The sequence below is a fragment of the Oncorhynchus gorbuscha genome, linkage group LG15 (genome assembly GCF_021184085.1).
Source record: "Oncorhynchus gorbuscha isolate QuinsamMale2020 ecotype Even-year linkage group LG15, OgorEven_v1.0, whole genome shotgun sequence".
Taxonomy (NCBI): Eukaryota; Metazoa; Chordata; class Actinopteri; order Salmoniformes; family Salmonidae; genus Oncorhynchus; species Oncorhynchus gorbuscha.
In genome coordinates, this window is record NC_060187.1 from 62,326,229 (window position 1) to 62,334,794 (window position 8,566).

The following is an 8,566-nucleotide window of genomic DNA, read 5'->3' on the forward strand; positions in this document are numbered from 1 at the left end:
TATCTGGTACCATTTCTACGAATTAAACCCTCTATCTGTAATATACTACTGCATGATTACCGCAAGGCTTTTGATGAGTGAATTATCCCCCACCTCAGATCCAGTCCGTTGGTGCAGTTGTCCTGGGCCATAGCCACACACCAAGCCTCTGGTCTCCTCCTGCTCTCAGATAACTACCTGAATAATGTGGTCTGGGGAACTGTCACCAATGGCAGATAGAATCAGGGGATTTCTCCTTCAGACTCCCAATGACACCCAACAGCTGCAGGAGTAAACAGATGACTAACCACTGGCCTTTTGGCAGCCATTTGAGACTGGGAGGAGACCTGTAAACGTTGCCTTGACATTTAGGTGGATTAAAAAGTTATTGGGATCTGGCTCTCCTGGTGTCAGAGGTAGTTGGCGCCGTAATGAATTGTGTCTTGGTCTTTTTTCAAGAAGCTCAGCTATAAGCCGTGCTAAGTATCATGCTTGTTGCAGTCCTTCACTTACTGTATGTAGGGCTAGGTACACTTGGCTAGCCTAGCTCTTTATCTGATATGACATCTACATTAGTGACCAAATAGCATATCACTCATAAACAGATCATCAGGTGGGATGTCAAATGACTTATCTGAGTTTGTGCAATTGGCATCTAGTTCCAGAGTAATTCATTAATGTCATTTTGTATCTTGTTATGTTATTGCAGAATTCATGTTATGTTTTGCTTTGAATCTGTGGTGTTAATTTCTGTGTGAAATGCTGACATATTAAAGCACAATGGCTTGTGGTTTTTGAATGACAAATGAACCGCTCTCGTCCAAACAGTATTACTATCCTGGAAATGAAAGCTCACTCATTGTGAATGTCTCATATCAGGTAAAACTGGAGAGAATTAATTAAACTTTGTCATTTTAATTGCTTCAGTGACAGCTGTCCTTTGTTGATGGAGCTATCCTAATGCACATACTGTGGCTTGTCAATTACTTTCCCAGTGAATAGATGAAAAAGCCACAGAGGATAGGATCGTTTCATTAGTCTGGATTAATGCCCCTGGGCAGAACTAGGTATGAACACTTGCCCCTAAATATGCTGCAAAATGAACAATACTTTTTAGCCCATATGAATAGAATGAATTGTGGCAACATCCAATTACGTTTACGTTCTATTAATCCTGTCAAACTGCTCGTGCAGCAATATTTGACATGCTAAACTTTTGTCACTCAGTTCCAGGCAAATGGTTGCCATTTTGGAGGATGTAATTCTATTCAACGTTTAACTGTATGGAGAGAATTCATATTTGACATCATTTGAGTGCAATTGGACCCCCACATGAACATCTGTCTGTGTTCCTCTCTGGAACAGTAGGCTTCCACACCTACACATTCTCACATAGTCATGAAGACAGTTTCTGAAGCTATTCTTTACATGTTCATGTTGTCAGCTGGTACACTTTTCAAACTCTGTATGGAAATTTCCAACAGCTTTCACTGTAACTCCGAGCAGGTCAGCTGTTACCCGACCTATTTTTGTTCAATAGAATAGAGAGAATCAAGCCAGGAATCAAATGTTCCATAGAGGGCTATTTAAATGTGACTTGAGGAAGCATTTTCAATTGGACATTTTGACCATATTAATCAAATTCACATTCTGATCATAGGGATAATGGCCCAACTTAGCGTAATAGTTGCACCGCTGGCTATGCACTATTATGTTGACACATTACACTAAGTCGGGCTGAATCGTTCTGATGTGGCATCAATGGTAAGTGTGAAATTGTATGATCCAAAGCAGACACCTACGTAAGTATTGACATTTTTAAGTTAAGGATCCATGAGGCTTAAGCGGATTACATGCCTCTCACACATTCCTCTACCCATCGTCTGTGTTATCAAGCCCTCCAATCAGCAGGGACAATGTAGCGGTGTTTCCCTGCTACCGTTGTGTATTGACAGCGAGAGGAGAAGAGGCTGAGCCCAGCTCCCTTGTCTGAATATGTTTGGCCCAATTTCAATTACAGGAAGAAAATGTTTAAAAAAACATATCTAAACATGTAAATAAAGGTCATTATGATTCATGACCAGTTGATGTATATACAGTGCCGTGTTTACTTTGAACTACTCTGCTGCTACCCCGCCTTGGATATTCTGGCAATGAAACAATCAGGGTCGGCATGTTTTTGAGCTGGGGGTTCATTTTCAATTGATTTATATCTCTAGAACCACTCCTCCTACCTCTACCGCTAAAGGTGAGATGGAAAGGCAGTGTTTGTGACAGAGATGGACTAGGTGCTACGCAAGAGAGAGAGAGAGAGAGAGAGAGAGAGAGAGAGAGAGAGAGAGAGAGAGAGAGAGAGAGAGAGAGAGAGAGAGAGAGATGATGCACTTTAAAAATGCATCACCATTAAATCAAGGCATAACCTTGAATGAGTCAAACTCTGTGCCAACACAGTAATGTGAATTCTGTCCTCAGTGCCACATAGCATGCCGAACAATGTGGGGATGGAACTAGCCAGGCACTGGCATTAACAAATAGTACTTTACTTTCCCTGACAGAGGCTTATGCTATTTGTTTTGTTTTACAGTGAAATTCAGAGAAACTATAAAAACAAGACTCGATTTCAATGTCATTCAGCCTATTAAAAACAAATCTTATTGAGTAGTTTGAACATTAAGAGGGCTTGTCACATCTGTTCCAAGAGTAACTGACAACAATTAACTGTTGATGCATAGGGGATCCAAAATATAATTTCCCAATCTAACCCTCCAAAATCAACTCTTGGTGAAACACACAACATACACATCATTGGTTGTCAGTGGCTGGGACTTGAAAGCCTGCTGAAAATGGGACCGTATTGCAGTGTAGTAAAGTGCATGGACAATTCCCATGAAGGGGAAGGGATTATGGATTTTGGCCTCTAAGCTGCCTGGATGCCCAGTGAGGATGTATCTGTGCTACAGACTAATCTTCAAACACAAGCAGAAGAAGTGATGAATCATGACTTGGCACTGAGGAGTTCGGCTTGGAGTCTGGATCATGTTCTAGTGACAAACTGAGGAAAGGTAGAGAGAAACAGGCACTACATTGTAACAGAGATGGGCAGAGAAGTTTAGGTTTTTTTTTTAAATGGTTTAACTGGTCATTACTCTAGAGAGAAAGAAATGTTGGAAAAGCACTGGGTTTTGGCATAAAGCCTTTATCAGGTATTCTCTCTCCATCTGTAAGAGTCGAGATACAAGGCTGGTAAAGTGAACATAATGCTTACTAGAATGGCCAGGAGAGTCTTGTGGTTCGGTGTGCTGTGTAAAATATGGACCTTAGGTTTTTATACATCTCATTTGTATTGTTTTCATTTGGCATAAGCCTAATGAAAACGACGCCAGGACAGCGGAGTCAATCACCACCTTCCGGAGACACCTGAAACCCCACCTCTTTAAGGAATACCTAGGATAGGATAAGTAATCCCTCTCACCCCCCTTAAGTTTTAGATGCACTATTGTAAAGTGACTGTTCCACTGGATGTCATAAGGTGAATGCACCAATTTGTAAGTCGCTCTGGATAAGAGCGTCTGCTAAATGACTTAAATGTAATGTAAATGTAGGTCCACCGTGATAAGGATGGAGAGTGGAATGGTGACTCCCTAATAAAAACGACCAATCGATACAAACAATCTAGAATTGTTTCCCATCAAATCCGGACTTGGCTTTACTGTACAGCAGATACAGAGATAAGAGCAGTGTATTGTGGGTCTCAGTAAATGCCATGGTTCCTTATCATCAAGTTTAACTGCAGAGAGAAAAGTCAATTGGGCAATTGTTAGTGAAGTATCAAAGCAGGAATAGTCCATTTGGGGGTCAGGGAATCTGGAGGAGTAGAAACCTCTCTAGTGACAAAGAAGTTTTTTTTTTCATTTTCATGTTGACCCAGTGTACTAGGAAATAATACAGCGTTTGTTGGTTGCAGAAACAAACCAATTTGCTCAATTATTCGTTAATTGTGATATTTGCTAATGTAGCAGAGGCTGTGAGAGGGTAGAGGGAACTATTTTAACAAAGAACAAGACCGTGACAAGGAAGACACAAGATCTTAATGGAGATTATCCTCAAGTGTGGGGTCAGAAGCTGCAGTCCTAGAATGGCACTTGTCAGACAGAAAGAATCAATCAGTTAGGAAGCCTCCAGTCTGATTGAGATCTTCATAAATCGATAACCATTCTCTGAGAGTCTATCCTGATTTAATTTTATTGCAAAAAAAACAAACACTTTTAACATGCTCTATTTTCTTGTGTAGTTTAAGTAGAACCAATTGGTTTGATAAGATCCAGAACGTTGAGATAAGACCAGTTGGGGGAACAGATAGGGTGGAGGACATCAGTAAGTATGGAAATTATGGAGATCAAGATTAAAATGAGACACTACGAGATTAGCCCAAGCCTGGCCTAGAGCCCTCCAGTGAAGTCAGAGGTCAAGCTATGAACTTCTCAGAGAAAAGGGAAGTTTAAATTAAGTGGAAAGGAGACTTATTTTGATTTGTGTGAACAGTATGACAGAGTAGTGCTATAGGTAGATTTGGTTCTGTGTTCGTAGATTATACTTTGCATAGATTCAAGTAACAAGTTTTTACATCTTTAATGAGAATTACCTCTTTACATAAAAGGAAATAAGTGATTAAACACATATAATTGTTATAAATCCATCAATAATTGATAATAATAATAATAATTTTATTTGCCAGTTTAAAAAAAGACATATTCACACAGCACATACAGTACATATTAAACACCTGACAGGAATAACACAACAAAAAGTCAATGAGTTCTTTCCATTGGGGTGGTGGGTAGCTTAGTGGTTAGAGCATTGGGCCAGTAACCGAAAGGTTGCAGGATCAAATCACTGAGCTGACAAGGTAAACATCTGTTTCTCTGACCCTGAACAAGGCAGTTAACCCACCTTTCCCCGGTAAGCTGTCATTGTAAATATGAATTTGTTCTTGCCTAGTTAAATCAATTGTGGTCCCTTAAAGTGCATGGTGCCAAACATTACATACTGTATATACACACAAAGATGCATTTTAGAGATACACTACCATTCAAAAGTTTGGGGTCACTTAGAAATGTCCTTGTTTTTGAAAGAAAAGCACATTTTTTGTCCATTAAAATAACATAAACTTGATCAGAAATACATTGTAGACATTGTTAATGTTGTAAATGACTATTGTAGCTGGGAATGGCTGATTTTTAATGGAATATCTACATAGGTGTACAGAGAAAGAGGAGTTTCAGAAGAAAGTTATTTGTTTCTGGACATTTTGAGCCTGTAATCGAACCCACAAATGCTGATGCTCCAGATACTCAACTGGTCTAAAGAAGGCCAGTTGTATTGCTTCTTTAACCAGAACAACAGTTTTCAGCTGTGCTAACATAATTGCAAAAGGGTTTTCTAATGATCAATTAGCCTTTTAAAATTGTAAACTTGGATTAGCTAACACAACGTGCCATTGGAACACAGGAATGATGGTTGCTGAGGATGGGCCTCTGTACGCCTATGTAGATTTTCCATTAAAAATCAGCCGTTTCCAGCTACAATAGTCATTTACATTATTAGCAATGTCTACACCACATTTCTGATCAATTTGATGTTATTTTAATGGACAAAAAAATAGCTTTTCTTTCAAAAACAAGGACATTTCTAAGTGACCCCAAACTTTTGAACGGTAGTGAACACACAAAGGTATCTATGAAATCTATCTTTGTGTGTATCTATATCTATGTAATCTATCTTTGTGTGTATCTATATCTATGTAATCTATCTTTGTGTGTATCTATATCTATGTAATCTATCTTTGTGTGTATCTATGTAATGCATCTTTGTGTGTATCTATATCAATGTAATCTATATCTATGTAATGTATCTTTGTGTGTATCTATATCAAAGATAGATGACATAGATATACAGTAGATACAAACAAAGATAGATGACATAGATATACAGTAGATACACACAAAGATAGGTTACATTGATATACAGTAGATACACACAAAGATACATTACATAGATATAGATGCACATAAATATACATTACATAGATACAGACATAAATACAATGTAAGGAACTATACTTGAATGGACTTCTGTCATGATGAGACAATCACATCTGTTGGTCAGTGCTTCAATTGAAAGTGAGGGACAATTCTTTCTCCTTTCCTTGATGTTTTGCTGCCATCCCATGGTCGTAACTGTTCCCACAGCATATCTGCTATTTATTTCCTTGATAGTCCATAGTCTGTTACTGTTCCGTATGCTGATGGAAACCATGTTATCGCAGTACAGATATTGTGCGCCTCTAGTAATTCAAAGACACATTCTGTTATAATTTGATGCTCTCTCTCTCTCTTTCCCTTCTCTCTCTCACTCTCTCCATTCAATGGTGCTTCTTTATTGGTTATGTTCACATTGCCAGAGCAAGTGAAATAAACAATAAACATATGTGAGACTATTTCTTTTAAAAACAAAATCAACATTAAACGATTAGAAATTAAAAGTAAAAATTGCACTCAAAATCATTTCTAAAAGACAAAGACATTTCAAGTGTTATATTATCAGCTATGTACAGTGTTTTTAGCAATGTGCAAATAGTTGTAGTACGAATAGTGGGGGAAGATAAATAAGTATTTACAATGTTGTTTGTGCTCCACTAGTTGCCCTTTTCTTATGGCAACTGGCCACAATGCTTGCTGCTGTGATTGCACATTGCGGTATTCCGACTAATAGATATGGGATGTAAATTGTCCGGTGGCGATTTCTATGAATTGTTCAGCAGTCTAATGGCTTGGGGATAGAAGCTGTTGAGGAGCCTTTTGGTCCTAGACTTGGCACTCTGGTACTAATTGACATGTGGTAGCAGATAAAGCAAGCCAAACCTTGGGTGACTGGAGTCTCTGACAATTTTATGGGCTTTCCTCTGACACCGCCTATTATATAGGTCCTGGATGGCAGGAAGCTTGGCCCCAGTGATGTACTGGGCCGTTCGCATTACCCTCTGTAGTGCCTTACAGTCAGATGCCAAGCAGTTGCCATATCAGGCGGTGATACAAACGGTCTGGATGCACTTGATGGTGCAGCTGTAGAACCTTTTGACGATCTGGGGGACCATGCCAAATCTTTTCAGTCTCCTGAGGGGGAAAAGGTTTTGTCGTGCCCTCTTCACGACTGTCTTGGTATGTTTGGACCACGATAGTTCGTTGGTGATGTGGACACCAAGGAACTTGAACCTCTCGACCCGCTCCACTACAGCCCCATCAATGTAAACGGGGGCCTGTTTGGCCCGCCTTTTCCTGTAATCAACGATCAGCTACTTTGTCTTGCTCATGTTGAGGGAGAGGTTGTTGTCCTGGCACCACACTGCCAGTTCTCTGACCTCCTCCCTTTAGGCTGTCTCATCGTTGTCGGTGATCAGGCCTACCACTGCTGTATCATCAGCAAACTTAATAATGGTGTTGGAGTCGTGTTTGGCCACACAGTCGTGGGTGAACAAGGAATACAGGAGGGGACTAAGTAAACAGCCCTGAGGGGCCCCAGTGTTAAGGATCAGCGTGGCAGACATGTTGCTGCCTACTCTTACCACCTGGGGGCGGCCCGTCAGGAAGTCCAGGATTCAGTTGCAGAGGGAGGTGTTTAGTCCCAGTCCTTAGCTTAGTGATCGTGGGCCCTACGTGGGCCCTTTTGTCCAGGTGAGAAACGGAGGTGTGGAGTGCGATTGAGATTGCGTCATCTGTGGATCTGTTGGGACGGTATGCGAATTGGAGTGGGCCTAGGGTGTCCGGGAGGATGCTGTTGATGTGAGCCATGACCAGCCTTTCAAAGCACTTCATGGCTACCGACGTGAGTGCCACGGGGCGGTAATCATTTTATCAGGTTACCTTTGCTTCCTTGGGCACAGGAACTATGGTGGTCTGCTTGAAACATGTAGGTATTACAGACTAGGTCAGGGAGAGGTTGAAAATGTCAGACACTTGACAGTTGGTCCGCGCATGCTGTGAGTACACGTCCTGGTAGTCCATCTGGCCCAGCGGCTTCATGAATGTTGACCTGTTTAAAGGTTTTGTTCACCTCAGCAACCAAGAGCGTTATCACACAGTCATCCAGAACAGCTGGTGCTCTTGTGCATGCTTCAGTGTCGCTTGCCTCAAAGCGAACATAAAAGGCATTTAGCTCGTTTGGTAGGCTCGCGTCACTGTGCAGCTTGCGTCTGTGTTTCCCTTTGTGGTCCGTAATAGTTTTCAAGCCCTGCCACATCTGACGAGTGTCAGAGCCAGTGTAGTAGGATTCAATCTTAATCCTGTTTTGACGCTTTGTCTGTTTGATGGTTCGTCTGAAGGGATTTCTTATCAACGTCTGGATTAGTCTCCCACTCCTTGAGGGCGGCTGCTCTAGCCTTTAGCTCGATGCGGATGTTGCCATGGCTTCTGGTTGGGAAATGTGCGTACAGTCACTGTGGTGATGACATCATCGATGCATTTATTGATGAATCCAGTGACTGAAGTGGTGTATTCCTCAGTGCCATTGGATGAATCCCGGAACATACTCC